This window comes from Dermacentor silvarum, chromosome 7 (genome assembly GCF_013339745.2).
Source record: "Dermacentor silvarum isolate Dsil-2018 chromosome 7, BIME_Dsil_1.4, whole genome shotgun sequence".
Lineage (NCBI taxonomy): Eukaryota > Metazoa > Arthropoda > Arachnida > Ixodida > Ixodidae > Dermacentor > Dermacentor silvarum.
This window is the reverse complement of record NC_051160.1, coordinates 72,093,917-72,113,471: the sequence shown is the minus strand read 5'-3', so window position 1 is coordinate 72,113,471 and position 19,555 is coordinate 72,093,917.

Here is a 19,555-nt window from a genome sequence, read left to right as displayed (position 1 = left end):
TGGCAAAGTTGACAAAGCAAATGCTAGTTTGATGCACCGGGAGTTCCCCAAGCGGTTAATCTCAAGAATGTGCACCGATGAACTCAGCAAATTCCTGAGGTCCACATTCTTGATGTCAAGGTCGACATAAGAAATTACACCAGTCGTTGACTCCTTCCCGTAAGTAATAAAGGAACGGACGGGAATTCTGCCTAACGTTAGAATAGTCTTTAACTTCTCTATTATAGTTAAACTCTAGGTATCTACCGTCAGGATGTTTTTTCGAGAGTTGAAACGGATTTCGTTGACTTGACCAGGGGCCACACTTTCAAGATATTCAGTTAAAAACTGCCTACTTAAGGAGTTCAGGTTGTGTGACGCCGTAAGCGGCACGTAAGAGACAATGAGAGACTGCTGCTCCCTCTGGTTAGATGAAGTCTGCTCACTTGACATCTGGCGCATCTTCTTCTTCATACGACGGCCCATGACTATGGTGTAATTCATTGTCAGAGTCCATGGCTTCGGGCATTGAGCTCTCCCAGGAATGGAGCTGGTCCGAGATGCCAAACGCACTTCGTCTAAACATCAGCGAGGAAGTAAACGGCTGACCTTGTTCCGGTGGTCGTGCGAGCGTCTTCTTGCTCATTCTTGATGAGAGTACGATGGCGAAACTGGCAGAACTGTAAAAAACTGCATAATAGCGAGAGGCCCAGAGCACCGGTGAGCCCTGAGCACTTCTTTCGCTTCACTTTTCAAAGGCATTCGTAAGACAAGCAAGCGTCTTGCCTAACTTCAATGCTAGGGCTTCAAATGGCTTGTTTGGTCGAAAGTTTCCAGCAAGGTTAATAACGATCCACTGTATCCTTGGGGGGGGGGGGACTGGCGTGAAGACCGACAGGCTTGCACAAATTGGTGCCCATTGATCTCTTAGTTTCCTCGTGTAACGTCGAATGACTGCGTTAATTCTTTATATAAAGTCTACATTGGTGGGTCATCCTTCGTCGTCATCAGCCTCCGTCCCGCTCGTCTACGGGCCGCGAATAGATTTTTGAGCTTTAGATCCGGAGGGGAGAAGTGGTCGGGTAGCTTCAGCTCAGTGGTAGCTAATCTCTTGCTACGTAGCATGTGCGCGAACAGGTCTCCAGATGATTCGCTTAGGCCGTCCCTGTACGTGTCCCAATGCGTCACAGGACTGGATCTTCCGCCGTTGGTTCTATATCCTGCAATGTTGACGAAGATAGGAAAATGGTCACTACCCATTATTTCTTTACTCGTCGTTGACGATGCGAGGATATCCGCTGAGTGGAATGTGAAGTCAATGACACTGTAAGAGGCCGCTGGTCGAAAAAACGTTGGCTGTTTGTCATTCGCCATGCAGAGTCCCTTAGTGTCTAAAGCACTAACAATTTGCTTCCCACGTGCATCAATAACCTTGTCACCCCAGAGAGTATGGTGTGCGTTAAAGTCTCCACATATAATCCTCGGAGCCGGGCAGCGGCTGCAGAGGTAACTTTTGATTTCTCCCATCGAGACCTTCTGGCGAGAGCTCGCATATACGGACGCCACGCTGAGGCTTCGGTTTCCCAGCCGCACTTGTACAGCAGTGACCTCCAAAGCAGTGCTGCGAAGGTCTTGAACTGGTAGAACGTAATGTGGTATTTCACGTCCGACATATAGCGTGGCGCTTCCGTTCGGAAATGGCGGAATAGTTTGGTTTCATGTGCGACATAACCAGCAATTGACCTGGAACTTGGACGACCAGCCTTGGACAGGGCCAATAATGGCAAAGGCATGTTGCTTAAGAAAAGCGACAGTTCAGGTAAATGGCACGCAAGACCCGCCCAGTTTCATTGCATAATAGGTGGCACTTTGGGCGAGATGGTGAACATTGTGTCCTGACCGCATCCATATTGCTAGGTGCTTTAAGAAGAGGCAGAGCTTAAGATCACTGACTCGAGAGCCAGGACTACTTCGAGCATGTCCTTCATCGAGCTCGTCGGCATCTTGTGTGTGATCGCAGGGTCTTGAAGAGAGCACGTTGGCAGTCCTCCTGTGGTGTTTTTTCATTGCAACGCGATTGGGGTCGCTGCAGTGTAGACACATAACTTTGCTGTTCTGGTTGTTCAGCAGTATTCTCGTCTACGGGCCTCTCTTCATTGATTTGACTGCTTTAGCCGGTCCGCTGTGCGATGGCACCACTGTGTCCTGGGTTCCTGAAGGAGGCTTCTGCGACTCTCCATCTTTTTCTTCGTCTCATTCTTCTCATCCTTTGCTGTTGGCCCCAAGATAAACGTTTTCTTTCGCTTTATTACCGCTGCCCACGTAGGACGCTTGCTATAACTAGCTGGATGACAACCACATCAGCGGAAAAATCTACCTTCATGCTTTTCGTGGGAGTGAGACGCAAGTAAACACGCCTGACGCTGAATATCAGACGGCATCCAATTCTTCGCACAACTAATGTTCGATTCCTGGGCGTCACCATCGACAGCAAGCTACTATGGCGACGCGCTGTCGAAAGTGTTGTGGCTGCATCAGTGCAAAGAGTCAACGCACTTCGTCGCTTGGCAGGTGTACGTTGGGGAAACAATCCTATGTCCATGCTTAAACAACGCTGGCTGCAGAGGTGGTTTCGCACAACTAATGTTCGATTCCTGGGCGTCACCATCGACAGCAAGCTACTATGGCGACGCGCTGTCGAAAGTGTTGTGGCTGCATCAGTGCAAAGAGTCAACGCACTTCGTCGCTTGGCAGGTGTACGTTGGGGAAACAATCCTATGTTCATGCTTAAACAACGCTGACTGCAGAGGTGGTTGGGTGATCATGCGCTCCTGTCCAGGTTTCAGAAGGGCTTCCTGCCGCACGACAGCATGTTTGAACACAACTTCGTACTGGAGGGACGCCTGGACGATGCGAGGACAGGAGGTGGGGAGCTGTGCGTGGGGTTCCTCGACTTTACAAAAGCCTTTGGATCGGCCGCCCATCAGGCCCTCGTTGACGCTGTCCGTGGAGCCGGCGCGGGGGAGGCCTTTGCCAAAATCGCGGAGGACTTGTACCGCGCCAACACCACCTGCGTCGTGGCAGCAGCAGGCACTACGGAGCACATCGCCATCGGAGATGGGCTGAGACAAGGTTGCCCTCTAAGCGAAGTGCACTTCAACTTCGTGGTGGACCCGGTCATCCGTGCAGTACAGGGAGGCGATAGGCAGCACAACATCCTTGCCTGCGCCGATTATCTGACGCTGCTGGCCGTGGATTCCACCACCTTGCCGCGCCGCTTGGATACGGTGGCTGCACTCTCGGCCCGGCTATAGGGCTGCGACTGAACGCTGCCAAGTGCCGGTCCCTACACCTGTCCGGTCGCTACCCCGTGGGCACGCGGCCCACCACCTTCACCGTGGGTAGCGACCTGATTCCGGCACTTGCAGACTACGAGGGGCACAAGTTCCTGGGCCGAGCAGTGGGGTTCGGGGTGCTGCCGGACGACACGACCGTCGACGAGGCCATCCACCTGGGCAGAAAGCTGCTTTCCTCAATGCTCGTCCCGTGGCAAAGGCTGGATGCCATCAAACCATTCTTGTATCCAGCACTAAACGCCATGCGGGTCGGCGTTGCCATCAAAGGAGAGTGGTAGCGCTTGGACAAGAAGCTCCGCCCGCTGATCAAGAAGACCCTGTATGTGCCGGGAGCGACTAAATCCCCATCAGAACACACCAGTGTTGCCAGATATCGTCTTGTGCAGTTCCCTAGATTTGCGAGGTGGAGATGTCCCTAGTGAAGTCACGTGACTGAGTGCCGCACTTGCCTTCTATTCGCACCCCTCCTTCTTGTGCGTGCGCGCACGTGCGTAGTCGTGCACGCGCTTCCGCATCCTTGCACGCCAGATTTCAACGTGTGTGCACGCAAGAGATGAACGTTGGCGCGGGGTTTAGACTTGCAGCTTATTCTGAAGAGAAAGTGAATAAATAAATGAAACCATGTTGTTATGGAAGTGTTTTGCATGAACTGTACCCTGAATAAATTACTGCGTAAATGACCGCCTCAATTTACCATTTCCGAGAATCTACGTTAGCACGTGTTACGACGGGGTAGGTCAACCTCAGCTAGGCGACTGGCCACGGCTGTCTGGTGTTGAACGATCGGACAGTGACGAGACGCTCTCTCTATGCCCATAATTATCCGCCCCCAAGTTTCATGCACGCGCTCGTCCCATCGTTATTTTTGTATAGAATTTTTAGCGCTGGTCCCATCTCAGCAGTTATGATTAACACAATCCCCCCTTCCCCAACCCCCCCCCCCCCCCCTCCTTGGCCTCCGGACCGCCACTAGGTCTTGCCTTGCTTTAACGTTCTACCTTTCCCTTTCATATTCATGTCGCTCTTTCGGAGCCCACCTCTTGAAACTTTTTCCTTGGGAAAGGGGGTTTCGTCAGAAATTTTTCTTTGAGGGGGGTCGCCCCAAAACCCCCTCTGGCTACGCCAATGGTCGGCATCTTCTTCTGTGGAGGAGTTAGAAGCCCAGTTGTACTTTCTCGCTTTGGTTTCGGTGTTCCCTACGCACACCGTCATGGAAGGTTGTGACCAACAGCCTGGTAACGTTTCTGGGCACTACAATCTGCAATATCTATGCTATACCTATGCAGTCTACAATATCAATCAAAGTCAGCTCAAATCAGGCACCTGAGGACAAAGCACGGTGAACAGTCAAGCTCTTTTCTTAAAAGTGCTCCGACAAATTTTGAATGCGATATTTGCATTGAGCCTAAGCTATTTGCTCATCGCGTAGATTTGATGCGGCACCACCAGGAAAATCACGAGTTTGTTCCGAGGCTTACCACCCTACAGTTTAAGACCGCCAAAGGTAAGATGATCTTGCTTTGAGCATTGCAACTGCTGGAATGTATTAGTCTGGTTACCTTTTGTAAAGCTTTTGCGACGTTTCACAGATATCATTCCATGCCAGTTTTACGTCAGCTTCGCTGCAACATAGCTATGTTGTGCGATGAAGCATACCACGAAAAGAAAGGGCCCATTGTCGCGGTACATATAGTGCGTGTTCCTTAATTATACGCGCGCAGACATGCCGTCTCCGCTCAGAGTACGAGCATCGATTTAACTGCACTGACAAGCCCTCAGAGCTGTTTCTGACGTGGCTGTGGCGATTTAACCACTTGTTTCGCCTTGCGAGCCCGGTATTATACGCGCGCGCGCAGCCACCGGTCGCAGTACGAACACCCGGACATCTAATAATTGTAGTGGCAGCCCTTCAGAGCTGTTTCTGACGTTGCTGACGTTGCCGTGAGAATTTAGGCCCCTTTTTTGGGGGCCACAGCCGGAGAGCATGGCACGAACCCTGCCGATGCATCACTTCGGTGGCCTCGAAAGGGAGCCGCTAAAAGGGGGGGGGGGGGGGCGAGGCAGAGGGACGAAGCTAACGGGCAATGTTGACGCCTACGAAGTCTACATACGAACCTCCGTGAAATGGCTTCAAAATATTTTGGGTGTAACCGCCCAGAATATTGAAACGAGACGCGTTCGCGTGTATAACTAAGGTACGCCTTTTCGGCCCTATCTCATATACAGGGCGTGCTAGGTGGGTAAAACAGAGGATTAAATCACCACATCCACGTCCGAAGTCCTCTCAGTACACTTATTAGGCGTATCAGTGCTCGTACTATCACGGGAGACGGCGCGTGCGCGCATGCACAATAGAGGAACACATACTATGTCCCGTAACAGTGGCCCCGGCCTCTCCGCTCTTAATGTGCTTCACCGCAATACATTGTATATGCTTCACCGCATAACTTCACTGTATTGCGGTGAAGCCGGCTAAGCTCTCGCCAGATAGAGAACAACTCGGCGCAGCGAAGTAATGGAAGCGCAACAGTACAGAACATCTTTCTTTCCTATATGAAATCGGTCCTACAAGTACAGTCCCTCATTTAAGAAAGTTAATGTTAGGGCTTCAGACTTGACAGTGTAATCCGGTATCATGCACATCGCGGGATTGGGAAACGAACCTGTTTTTGCGCAGCTGATTCGGCCCACGCAAGTCTTTTTTCCTTTATGTGGGACGTTTTATCGTATCGTAGATATGCACCCCAGTACGGGCACGGCCGCATGCACATGTTTGCAAGGTTGTTATGCTATGCACCACCATGACTGAGCAATGGGGGTTCATGTTATAACTGGAATATTTGTTCATTTTTAACGAACCGCCATTATTGTTATTATTATTTGTGTGTGGCAAATAAGGTGTTCATGACTGAACGTGTCTTGTGTGTGCAGAGTTTCAAGAGTGGAATGACCAAGAAGAGCCGACACAGACATCCCACTATGTTTGCCGAAGTGGGGTGAAGCATCTGGAGCACGGCATGACTAGAAGGTACCTTGTATGCCCCCGCTCTGGTTCATACGAGATAAAAAGAGGAGGTGAACGTCAGACGAAAAGGGTCGGCAGTGTGAAATGTAATAGGCACTGCTTTTCAACTATGACCGTAACCACAAAAGCTGATGAAGTCACAGTTGTATACCAGGCAAAGCACTATGGGCAAAAAAATGATGTCTGCCATCAGCCCCTGTCATCTGCTGACAAGCAGACCATTGCGAACAAGCTACAGATGGGTGTGCCTCCCAAGGCCATACTTAGTGTCATACGTTCGTCACTCGGCAACATCCAGGATCCAAGGTCTCTTCTGACATCAAAAGAATAAGAAACACCAAGACAAAATTTAACATTCGCAACAAAGAGCAGAGGGATAAAAATGACCTGATAAGTCTCAAGATATGGATAAGAGATTTCGAAGAGAGCTCAGATTCCCCTGTTCTCTATGCAAATGAAAGTACCATGAATGAAGATCGGATTGACAATTTTGAGATGGCCTTAATGAACAAAACACAGCAAGAAATTTGAAAAGAAGGAGGCTGTATTGGAGTGTGCATTGATTCAACACATGGTACAAATAAGGACGGGCTTCAACTCACAACACTCATGGTGATCAGCAATGAGGGTCATGGAATTCCATGTGCTTACCTACTTTCTAAAAGCACATCAACAGGCACAATGGCTAGGTTTTTCCAAGCCATCAAGGCAAAAATTGATATGCCACTGAAAACAAAATGCTTTATGTCAGATGATGCAAAAGCATACGGCAATGCATGGGCCACAGTGATGGGCCCGCCTGAAAAATGGCTTGTTGTGTCTTTGCCATGTTCGAAAGAATTGGAGGCACACCATCAGCAAGGTTGAGGGATCAGAAAACAAAAAAATTGTGCAAGGTATCCTAGACATACTCATGCAGTGTAGTGATGAAGTCATATTTCGGGCATCACTCACAAACTTAATTGCTGACAAAGACAAGAAGGAAATAAGGGCCTTCATTGAGTACTTTGAAAGTACATACAGCTCTTGCCCAGAACAGTGGTCACTTTGCTACAGAGTCAACAGGTCTCACAGCAAATAATTGCCTCGAATCTATGCACAGTGACTTGAAGAGTAACTACTTAGGAGGGAAACAAAATGAAAGACTGGACAAGCTGCTAGTTGGTTTAATTGAGCTGACACGCGACCGGCTCATGAAAGCCTTCATTTTCAAGGTCAAAGGCAGGGCAGACCACTGAACAGCTGGCCACTACAAGAGGCATTGTGAAGGAATGCACGTCATAAATTGAAAGGTGTATTGAAAGTAAATAATCGAGAGTGGACAGTGACATCGTAGTCCTACACAGACACAACCTACAGCATTACAGCCCTAGACACAGATTTTAAGGGATGTGGCTACAGCTGTGAAGAATGTGATGTCTGTGTGCACAGGTTTCGGTGCACATGCAAGGATTTCTTTGTACACTTCCACCTGTGCAAACACATTCATCACAGCACCAGCTGCAGCAACAAGAATTACAGGAGGAAGAAAACATCTCAATTCACTCCAGTGAGGGCTTAGCCGATTATTCCACATCTAGTGGGAATAATTTATCTAATATGCATGAGCCTCAACTGCTGTTTGACAGCATCCTGAGCAGTTGTGTGACTACACAAACTCCTGATCGCCTAGCTGACACAATGGTTCTATGTGCCGCTGTTGCAGAAGAGCTCATGAATGTTAGCTCAATGGATGATGCAAGTATAAAACTGGTTAGCAATCACCTTCACAAGATTCGGAAAGTTATAGGTGCATTCAGTGACAAAAAGAAAATGTCTGCAACTCCTGCCAACAAAAATAAACAGAAACAGCCAAGGTACTGAAAAAAAACAGTAACTAGAGCTCTGCATCATCTTTTGGCAAGCCTCCCACACCCCTGCAGCAGCAGTATATCAAACAATTGTTAATGATGGGTGGCGAAGTACCAACAATTATAATTGAAGGTGATGATTATTCGAAGTAGTTCATTTTTTGTGTTGAGTTGAAACATCGTGAGAACCCCAAGAGGCATTGAGGGAGTCACTAAACGGAACCAGCTGTTTCTGGTTGAACAGACCTGCACGTCTCCTGAGTCGCCCATTCCACTGCCGCGCACACAGCACCCACCCAGCCAGTTGCGGCAAAAACCATTCTTCAGACAATTCTCCCCCGCACTTGTAGCCCCTGTGTCATCAATCGTGCTATCACACTCAAAGTACCCTAACCTGGCTATGCTGACTGCAGCGGAGACAAACGAGCATTGATGCCCTTTGTATCGGAGTCAAGCTGAACTGCTTCTGCTAGGGAAGCTCAGGGAGGCGCAGAGGAACGCTTGTGTGGCCAAGAAGGAGCTGGCAGCATGTGGTTTAAATGGCCGTGTTCAGTGATTATTCTTTTTTTAAGAGGATGCAGAGGTGCCCGAATGGCGAAACACCACATGTAAGTGCTCAAGCAAACTTAGAAGTGAGTGAGAAGAAAAGGACATGTTTCAATCTTCGGGAGAGAGAGAGCAGGATGAAGACCCTCTTTGAGGTGACAAAAAAGGGGAGAAGGGCAATGCTTGGGAAGGGAGACAGAGAGAGAGAGAGAGACATACAGGCGAGGCAGCAGTAGGAGAGTCGCGGTGACCGGGGGAAGGCAACATGGACCCATGTGAAACAACAGCCCATGAGCTCAACTCTGACAATGGCAGCCAATGCAACAATGCACTCTTTGTCTTCGAACTGCATGAAATAAGATGATGCTGTATCTTTTCCATGATGTATGGACTCAATTACTGGAGCATGCCCTGCAAAGAAATGCATACCTAGAGGATGTTAAGACTGTTCAGTTTTTGTGCCTGCTTATACGTAATTATATATGTATATTATATAATTGTATTTTTGCTATTGTGTGTCCCTTCACTGTATTCATTGTAATATTTACTGTACGTTTTTATACTCTGCTTTTTATTTTCATATCCCTGAATTTTCTGTACATTTGTTGCTAATAGCACCCTTCTAATGTATTAATACCCCCCCCCCCCCCTTTTTGTTTTGCTATGATGTGTTTGTCAATGCAATGCATATTTATTGTATATTTTTACTATTACGTGCCTGTCTTGCTTGAACACCTGCTGTGGTGTGCAGTATGTATTAAAGATAACTAAGTTACGTGCATAACATTGTAGCAGTGTTATGAAGTTATATAGGTCTAATAAAAGTATACTGCATGCATGCAGCATCCTGACCTCTTTTGCTGCTGCGAGCGTGCCACACATGTAACACCAGAGACGTATTCTGAAGAGCGAGGCGTGAAGACGACGACAAAGTGGGAGAGAACACACATACACACATAGGCACCCACTTGTGGGTGCCTATGTGTACTTCGCACCTGGCTCTTCAGAATATGCTCAACCAACAGGCCCAGTTTACATTCTTACCAGAGACATTTTACATTATGGTCACCTCTCTGTAATGCAATCGAGCCTATCTGTTTCCGCCATCAGTGGAAACAAATAGGTTTGTCCAGCACCTGAAATTGTGGGGTTTAATATATGTGTCAAAACTGAGGAGGTTATGTGGATAAAAAAGTGCGGGTTGTTGCAACACACATTATGCGCTAATTTGTTTTTCCAGACTGGATAAATTGAAAGCTTTCTGATAAGATTCGGTGTTCACAGCAAATACACTTCGGTTCATAGTGAAATACAAAATAAATGCCAAGATGCACAGATTGGCTATATATTGCCATTTATTTACTGAAAAGATCAGACTGCTGGGCAAAACCAATCTTTCAGTTCAATGAAACAAAATTTTCAAAGAGTAGAACAAAAACAGTGGTTACTATATCTGTGCACATTGCTACCGCACATCTTTACAGCGGACCAGCACTAGAGATAAACAAGATGTGTGGGGCGCACTCTAGTCGAAAGATGTCACTGCTTTAATGCTAAGCATGCGGCTGCATCGTTTGTGGGTTCATTTTGATTGGTTGATATAAGTGATTCACAGGAGTTGAATGTCCCAAAACAACACAGGGGTTGTGAGACACGACATAGAGGAGGGTTCTGGATTAATTTTGACCACCTGGGGTTCTTCACGCACACCCAAAGTACGGTACAAGAATGTTTTTTTTATATTCTGCGCCTATCGGATTAAACCTGCCGTGACCAGGATCAAACCTGCGATCTCACGTGTTGTGTCCTGGTGTAACATCCTGCTCAGCAGTGCAGTGCTACAGCCACAGAACTATCACAGTGGGTCATGATCAGCACGTGTAGATAGCTTGCACAGCACACAATTTTCACTTCTAAACAGGTATGGACCACGGACTGCACATTGAAAGATTTAACAGCTTCTCCAGATGCTCATACAGTAAATGCTCTTTCTGTGAACAAATGGTACGTCTCGTGGCACAAAAAATGACTTCACCTGGAGCAGAGCTTGCACAAATGACCAAGTATCTATACAACAATAAAACACGTTGAGGGGCTAGTTTGTGCACGTTTTTTTTAACCAGAATTGTGCCGCAGCAAAAGGCCTTGGACGAAAGAACTACCATGGACAGGTGCACGCCTTGTTCTGCACAACATGAAGGAAAATTTTAAGCAAGTTTTCCTTGAAGCTGTGCAGATCGCAAATGCCCACTCAGCACTTTTCTGCAGTTACGGCATGCGTCAAATATGAATAGAGCAAACTGTGGGCAATGCTGAGTTAAAACTGTTCACTAGTTAAAATACCTTGTTTCACAGGACTTTTTATGTCTGAATCCATGCGATTGTCATTTTCAGTCAGGTGTGACATTGTACATTACTAAAGGTTTATGTTGTGAGCTCTGCAGCAAATTGAGATTAGTAAAATTGTATTAAAGTTACCAGAATGTCTACTTTGACCTGATGATGTGTGAGTTGATGATGCGAGATGATGCAGTTGATGAATCATTCTGTTTACAGTACTGAAATAAACAGTATATACTCGTGTAATGACTGCACCTTAACAATTTTGATGAAATGCGTCTATTACACGAGAGGCGGGTTATTTCGGTTTAAGTTTTCCGACTGTGTGCGATCCCCATGATCTCATCGCACAAAAAAAGCGAGCACTAGTGTTTTCATAATAAATTTATTTGTTACTAGGATGTCCTTTTCTGTACAGACCACCGACATATGCATTTTTTGTGAACATAAAAGTTGTGGCCGGCTGCGTGCTTGTCAAGCTGTTCAGTGTACACAACTACCTTTAGTTTTAGACGTATTCTTCTAGTAGATTTGCACAAATATATGACTGGCCGGGCCGGCAATAATCGGGGTGCACATTTTGCTTTCTAAAAAATTTTCTCAACAATTTTTTCAATTCAGGCAGAAAAGTTGAGGGTGCGGCTCTTAAACAAGTTTGTCCTTTACATGAGTGTAGATGTTAAGAGATGAAATGCTTCAAGCTGCAAGCCTAAAATATGAAGTACATTTGCTTAAACAGTCAAAATCAATCAATATATGTGGAGTGGCATTCCAATGTATGGCACAAAAAAGAATTAAGGAGGAAGAAAAACAATAAAAGCAATAATATTGTTTATTATTTACAAAATTCAAATTAGACTGATTAAAATTTGTTACATTCTAGGTTGCTCTTCTTTCGAAAAGCACACGTTTTCCTATAGGAAAAGAATGTCTCTAACATCAGGTTGTTTATTTGGATAATTTCAACTGTTCCCTCACAATACTTTTCCCCTCAGGTTTTCTCCCGTCCGCCCCACTCGTTTAACCGCCGGCTTCATGGCTAATCCCCCCTGTAGTGAGTATGCGCCATGGCATAGGAAGCAAGAAAGCAAGCAATAAGGTGAAGACCAAGGATTCGCAGATATCATATGTACTCAGCAAATAGTCAACAGTGGGCAAACAAGAATCTTCAGTCCTGAGCCATCGTTTCGAGTCTTCCTCATCATGCCACTGATAAATGACAAGCCCTAGCTGAAATTCTGACACTAAGCCAAAGATTTCCTTCTTTGCCTTTTGTTTACCACTTGAAGTCTGCATCTTCCTTTGAACCCTTTCAGTTGTACAACATGTATAACAGTGTAATAGTGGAGGCCATATCTATAAGTGCAATGAGTGTGTGCAGATAAGTCTTTAAGTATTGCTAAGCAAAATAATTATACAGTAATAAATGTTTTTCAGATGCTAAACACATTTAGCAAATGTAATGCTATCTTTTCCACAAGGCAGTTGCTAAACTAATGGTGGTGCAGTTAATTTTGCAATAAGCATGTCATCAGCACTGCATGGTTCCAGCTATGATCTAGGCAGGCTGACCTGAACCGATTATTTTAAAAACTTTGCGCGTCTGACAAACTCGATCTCGGTTCCGTTTGTGCCTTTGCATATTCTGCATCTCATAGCAGCACACACTGCGTGACTTATCGATTCACAAGTTCAAATACAGTCAGCCTATAACCTGCGTTCACAAACGCGGTGACGATCTACAGGTGCATTGCAACAGTCGCCTTATTTCTTCGACCTGCCACGCGGACTTCCCATAGCGCTAGTCGGCAACAACTCACCGGTTCAGGAAAACGGAAAGATCATGTTTCTAACGTGACTCTTTGGAATCATGAGGTTAGTGGGTGCACAGATGTGAACAGATTGAGCAATCTGAGAACACAGAAAGAGCCTGAAGTTTGAGCGCGGAGCGAACTAAATTTCTTGTCAAATAAACACACACACAGGTTAACAATCGTCGCCACCAAGACGATTCATCCAAATGTTCGCACATATGCCACAGAAGTCCATAAGGCATCGCCGAAGATGAACTTGTTGACAGTCCTAACAATCTCCAGTGAATTCATGTGAGCGCTCGCGAGATAACGCAATCCTGCCTCAACCAAACAAACAAAGAAAATATTATGAACAAAACAATGCGCATAGGCGAGTCCATCATTAATCATATGGGCAGCCATCATAGCCTTAGTTGCTTTTGCGCCACAGAACCTCATATGGGCAGCAGCGAAAAAAAAATATGCACAGCGAGTTCCACTTCGCCTGTTTAACTGGTCGGCTTGACTAGCGAATTTCGGCCTCCAATCTGGGTACATGAAAAAGCTAGTTTTGGTGAGCAGCCAGAGTTACCAGCATGGTGTTTGCTGTGCCGCTAACCTTGGGCGATGTTGCGGTCGATATTTAGTCACGCGCGTATGTGCCAGCCAGAGCTTTCAGTGAATACGTGTACGGAAGCACGCACGCTGGCACTGCAGCGATCCCCCTTGCGGCGTAGCTGCATGAGCGACATCTGCCGAGTGGACGGGGTCTCCAAACTCCTGTCGTCGACAGACGTGGAGGTCCGGCAGCGAGTGGGGGAGGGGCTGGAGTGGGTGGTGTCCAGGCGGCTGATGCGGCAGGCAGAGACCTACCTCTCGGGCGAAACGGATGGCGACTCCCGACAGATGTCCACACAGCTGCAGTCTGGACGGAGGCTAGAAAAGCCTCCCTTCGCCTCTGCATCGCCTGGGAGCTGTTGGACCAAGGGGCCCGCATCACATGCGGAGATGCCTCCGTGTCGACGCGGAACCGCCACAAACTCATCAGGACCATCCGGGCAATCCTCTCCAAAGAACGGGACAGCACTCTGCAAGACAAGCCGAGCCAGGGCAAGACGATGGCGTGCGTAGCGGCGGACCCGGCGGACGCCCACTTCATGTGGTCCGGCCGGTACACTCGATTCATGGCCTGGCGCTTCATCCACCGAGCCCGGCACAACCTCCTCCCCTTAAACAGCACGCGCATTTGGGCACCCGCAGCCGACAAGCGATGCAGGCGCTGCGGGTTCGGGGAGGAGACGCTGCCGCATATCTTATGCCATTGCATGCGGCAGAGCCGGGCAATGATGGAGCGCCACAACGCCATCGTCGCACGCACCAAGAAGGCTGCCCTGGCAAAGTTCACGGCAATTGCAGAGAACCAGGTCGTCGGCACTACTTCCCTCAAGCCCGACCTGGTGCTGGCCCGTGGAGAGGAAGCCATCATCCTGGACGTCTGCTGTCCGTTTGAAAACCGGCTGCAGGCGTTGCAGGAAGCCCGCAGGGTCAAGGTGGAGAAGTACGCCCCTGTACAGCGACATCTCCTCCGGCAGTTACAGCACGTGACGGTTGATGCCATTGTCGTGGGCTGCCTGGGCACGTGGGATCCGGCTAACGGTCGCGTCCTCCGCAGGATTTGTAGCCAACAATACCTGCGGACAAAGAAAAGACTGTGTGCTAGTGACGTGATCTGCTCGTCGACCGGCATTTATAGAGCCCATATTGGCCAGTATTAACCTGTTTTACTGTTTTTTAGAGAAGCGTTTATACACCTATACAGTTTTAGCCTCTTATATTACTAACACCACTAACTCGTGTTTTTTAGTCATTTCGCTTTTTTGGAATTGTATTGTATACACTTTTATCCCTTTCTTCTTTTGGTTCTCTAACCCCTTCGTTATGGTGTTTGTCAATAGCATTAATAAAAGCTCTGTTGTTACCCTTGTTCCTGGGACCGCGTTGGGTCCCAGGTGTGACGAAGGTAGTACAAGGGCGCGTTACAGGTCCCGGAGCCCACCGCCCGGAGTACACAGGTTCTTTTTGGCATTGCGCTTGGACCCTTTCTGCACAATCACCAGGATCGGCACACATTTTTGCACACCTACGCGAAAAATGCCCGCAAGCCTAGCCATAACAGCTTCGCTGTAAAAAAAAAAAAAAAAAAAAAAAAAAGCGAAAGCTTGCATTCGGCCGCGCAAGACTTAAGACACAGCGAATCTGACCGATTTGATGGCGTTTGATTGGCACTTCCTTTCCCTTTCCCTGGCCGCGTATTCTTGATCTGCTCGTCGCTGCCATTGCCGCTGTAGTACAGCGGCAAGCCTCGCTTCTCGAATCGCCACTTCTTCTTCGGGAGTACGTACTATCTTTGTACGTCCCATGACTGCATCTGATCGAGCGCCGCCGCGCACCGGCTTACATAGCCGTGGCTCGCGGTCGGCGCATGCATGCGCTGTACACAGGTGGTAGGTTGCGCCAGGTGTTCTAGCATATGCGGCGTCGCTGGTTGCCATGGCTACGGCGCGGCTGGCTTTTTGTGAAGCACCACACTTTTTACGGCTAACTTAAACAGCCTCGCTGTTAAAAAATATTCGGCAACTGCAGCTTATCTAACCGTAATGTTTACTGGGAAACGCTGGTGGCTAACGCTACTCACGAAGACGAGCTTTCCGGTAGAAGCATGGCCTCTTGCGTGATGGTGGTGGTGAAAACTTATTTATTGGCACTAAAATTGCTGCGGAGAGACTCCGGGTGGTCGGAGGGTCTTGGCTTGAGATGGGGGGCTCAGTCCAGGGTTCCACTTGCGGCTGCCACTCTGCGGGCCCGGTTAATCAGGCTCAGCTAATCGTCCAGGTGCTCGCTGGCCAGCAGCTCTTCTCATCCGCTGTATATGGGGTGTTGTATGGGAGGTACGGCAGTGATGGTCTGACATGCCCACGTGATGTGATATAATGTGGCTTTAGCTGAGCACCATGTGCAGCGAGGAGCGTATGCCGTAGGATGTTTTTTTACTGAGGATGTGCAAATTGGTATATGTGCCGGTTTGGATTTGCCTCCACCTGACCGATTCCTCTTTAGTGTTCGGTGTGCTGCGAAATAGGTTCTCCTAAGTCCTCTGTAGTGGTTTAAAATGGCCCACTAGTCGCACGGGACGGGAACGGGTTCCTCAGGGGCGGAATTGGAGGGTGCTCGCCTCGTGGATCCTCGAGCTACCCTATCCGCCGCCTGGTTTCCCTCCAGCCCCATGTGACCCTGAGACAGGCGGCATTTGTTTGTGGGCTGTCAGTCATAACTTTGTCAAGAGTGTAAGACCAAGGTATGAGCAACTTTAGTAATAGAATGGTGTGGCAATATAATCCGTATATACCGCATGTCTATAGCAAGGCGTGACATGTACATATACCTAAATAAATACGGGAATTTTCGCTCACGGACAACTCCACCGGCGCCGACGCGGACATCGATACCGGATTTTCTGCGACACGGGGCCCTTAACGCTATCACGTGAAAATTCTAGGAGGCGCTGTGGAGCCCACTGCCGAGCGCGTTTTAGAATTTGTTCCAGGTGGATATGGTGAAGCCCGCTAAGGGGGTGCAGCCCGCTGAGCGACGGCTGGGGTGCAGCCTCCGCTCCAGGCTTTGTATTCTCCGTGGCTCATAGACGAATGCGGTAAACGTCTGCGCTGGGACAGCTGAGTGGGCTGAAGCAGAGAAGTGCTGACGAAACAGCGTGCTTGGTGTAAGCTTTCAGGCATTTGTATACGTTGTGCGAGGCGTAATGACGCCAGCAGTGTCATAAGAGAAACGACTTTATGTTTTTATGCATCGTTCGGCTGCTTATGAAAAACAGAAGCACCGGGTAGAACAGAACATAGGTTAAAAATCCAACACGCTCGTCTACCACTTTGGGAAACAAACGAAGTTGACCGTCAGGTGTATGGTCTTTTTCTATTTGCTCACACTCTGTCACTAAAAATTGAAAAATTGAAGACACATGCTCAGCGTCCTGCTTCGGTGTGCAGACATGGCTTGAAGGCCATAAAGCTTGAAGGTTGTTTGGAAAATGGCTACTCCATTCCCAAACGTATGAATGGCGCGCGCCTTAATGTGTGCTAATGCACAAAGGAACATTTTCAAGGTAATTAGTGACGTCTGCGTGATCGACGACTGAATATAATTTACCAGTTGTCTCATGTAATAAGCGCAGTAAATCCTGGAAATTATGGACAGGCGTTGAGGCGCAGGTTCCCAATTAAACTCCTACCGAAGTATACGAAGCATGGTGTTCATGCAGCAGCGCTAATGAGTGCTGCATCCATTGCCTGAAACTGCAGCAAATGCTAAACTCAGCCATAAGATAGGAAAAATAAATAAATGCCTAATTACAGGCAATGAGTAACACGAGAACAAGGTGAGAGCAGGAGCCAACGTTTCGACAAGTGGACTTGTCTTCTTCAAGGCAACATATGCTCTCCTCGGCACGGTATATATAGGTAGGGTTCTTCTAATTACAGGCAAGGATAGGAGCGTTCCCCTTTTAAATTATTTCACATTCATTCTACAAAATCAGCCGTCCCGAGTTCCGGGAAATTAAGTGACGTCGCGGGATCATGGCTACACTTTTTTGTTGAGGAAATGTCGTTCAGCACGCTGGCAAATCGCATAAATATTCTTGAACTCCCCGTAAAATTCCGAGTGTCTTTGGGAGCACGTGAGCGCGCACATGGTGGTCTGGGCTGCGCCCTTTATTGCTCCCTGTAGTCCAGAGAAGAGACCTTTGCGACAAGCGTCTTACATGAGGGTTATAAAGGCAGTCCAATCGATTCATCTGATTCGTCTCACTGCTAGGTGGATTAGGGTTAGACAACAATTTTAATCTAAGTGGGTATGTATGATCACTCAAATGTGTTTCAATGTAGAAAAACCGCTTCACATGAAAGGCGAAGCGACGTTATGAGCACGTCAAGTCAAAGCATCTGCTCCGAGCTGAACCCAGTAGAAAAACAGGGATCCCACTATTAAGCAGAATAATTTCATGATCGGAGACAAACGAAGCCTCTTGTGCAGTTGCAGTTATGTTTGACCTTCCACAAATAGTGTGGTGGGCGTTGAAGTCCCCGATGAAGCACCCCGAACCAAGGTTCGGTGTCCATGTGTCTTCCAGTCTTTTGCAGGCAAACCGAGTTTAAAATAAGTACACAACCACAAATGCAAATGTGAGGCTTCTCTTTTTAGCAGTGAAGCATATATATTGTCATCATGAGGGGGTATTGGACGACATGAATTAACCTCGCGACGAACAAATACGAAAGTCTTGCTGCCTACGCTGCTGGTTGAAGGCGTGATTGATTCCTAGCCGTATAGTCTGATTGGATTTGGTAATTTTGGTTCACGGATAACAACGATTGAAAATTATCTCACATTTGCGAACTCACGAAAATCGAAGATGTGAGATCAGAGTTTCCTGTCGCTTCACTGATGCTTCTCCGACCTCCTTACGAAATGATTAGTGGTTGTCATCCGCTTCTCTTATTGAGAATTGCTAAAGCTGCACTCAATACGTCAAGCACTTTTGCAACAGTTTGAGCTGGCGGAGTGATGACGTCTAGTAGGGATCCCAATCTCGAAATAATTTGCCAGTTTACTCTTGGCACCTATAGACTGAAGCAGGTTTGGGAGTGGGCATCAATAGTTGAGCATGCTTGGTAGGCTCTGTTCACCGGCGCCAGTTTTTTTCAAGGAAAATCTGTTCTTTTGCAGCCCTCCTCGTGCTGTGAAATCTAATTGTGCTCGAAGGTAGGGAAGTAGCCACAATCTGCGTATGAATTCAAACCACAGACGGATATAAGCCGATCACAGTGTGAATCAAGCAGAACCAACTATAGCCGAAACTTTGACATTACTAAGTGAATGTTACAAGTTGTCTTGTATGCTTATATCGGTGCGAAGCTTGTGGTAGCTTATAGTATTTGATCGGAAAGCATGGATCCCGTATGCATAAGGCCAACGAATGCCCTTTAAAAGAGCGCTCACCAATGTACACCGTACTAAAACGCCGTTAACTTGCTCTCTACTTGAGAATATAGAGACAAAATTACGAGCGCACATTTCTCGCATCGTTTACCACATGTGCCGGGGGCATTCCCAAACTTGATAATTTTGGCTTCGAACACCTCACCCCGTTGTTTTTCATTTTAACGCAATCTAGAATCGTGAACTTTTTGTGTGGCAAGGATTGACCACATTCAGCCTTGGTATTTCTAACCACATGCTGTTTTCAGAGCACGAGAATTATAAGGAACTGTGCAATTGCAAAAATAATTGGTGAATAATGATGAATGTCACTGTACAAATATAATGTAATTCAGCGGCAGACCAAAATTATTGTGGAAACCTAATTATGTACTGAAAGCTAGATCATATAATGAATGAGGTGTAAACACAAAAGGCTCGACTGTCCCTAGCATACAGCACGCAAAATAGCTGAACCACAAGGAAGAATGGGTGAAGCAGCAGGATGTTTTCTGGAGGAAGCCAATTCAAATCGTAGGCGTATCAATACACTGCCTATGATTCATACGGTGGCTGAATGTTCCCTGTAATTTTATTATTAAGCTGTATGTTCCC